We start from the raw sequence: 734 nt of genomic DNA, 5'->3' as shown, positions 1-734 counted from the left end.
CTAATGTATTCCCTCTTTTGCCCCTACTTCTTTTTCCTTGATTCAGACTCAGAACAAAACCAATCCACCCCTCAGCTCCTCTTTTTAAAAATTAATTCTCTCAATACCTTTTGAAAAGATTAAGACTCTAAAGGAATATTTATCTCCCCTTATTAGAATATTAGCATTATATCATTATACAGTTCCTTTTAATTGCTCAAATAGATTTATCTTTCCAGATTTCTCTTGACTCTTGTTTTTGTATTTCAAAGTTCTTACTCAGCTCTTATCTTTTCATCAGAAAAGATTGAAAAGTCTTCTATTCCAATAAAAGCTCATTTTTCCTCCACAGGATTATACACGGCTTTGCAAAATGTTATTCTTGGTTGTGAGCCTATATCTTTTGCCTTTTGAAATGTTGTACTCCAAGACAGTGCCCATTTCAGCAGCCCATATACTAAAATTGGAACAATACAGAGTTTAATGTGGCCCCTGTGAAAGGATGACATGCAAATTCATAGTGTGCCATATTTTTGGTGGCTAGGTGGCACAGTGAATAGAATAGAATGCAGGGTCTGGAGTCAGGAATATTCATCTTCATGAGTACAAATGTGGCCTCAGACTTTTACTAGCTGTGTGACCCTGGGCAAGACTGCTTCAGTTTCCTCATCTGCAAAATGAGGTGAAGAAGGATACTACTCCAGTAGAAAAAGGGGAGTCAATAATAGGAATACAAAAAAAGGCCATCATATCCC

At 36.6% G+C, this 734-nt stretch overlaps 1 non-coding gene across 1 annotated transcript; it reads left to right on the top strand.

Moving 5' to 3' along the window:
- The first annotated feature begins 412 nt into the window (after positions 1-412).
- LOC140521805 (U6 spliceosomal RNA) lies at positions 413-514 on the top strand. The gene has a single exon (XR_011973096.1). It is a non-coding gene; the product is annotated as a U6 spliceosomal RNA (small nuclear RNA).
- The last annotated feature ends 220 nt before the right edge of the window (positions 515-734 follow it).

The sequence above is a fragment of the Notamacropus eugenii genome, chromosome 1 (genome assembly GCF_028372415.1).
Source record: "Notamacropus eugenii isolate mMacEug1 chromosome 1, mMacEug1.pri_v2, whole genome shotgun sequence".
NCBI lineage: Eukaryota > Metazoa > Chordata > Mammalia > Diprotodontia > Macropodidae > Notamacropus > Notamacropus eugenii.
Note: the sequence above shows the minus strand (reverse complement) of the source record. Positions and strands in the feature narration are given on the sequence as shown.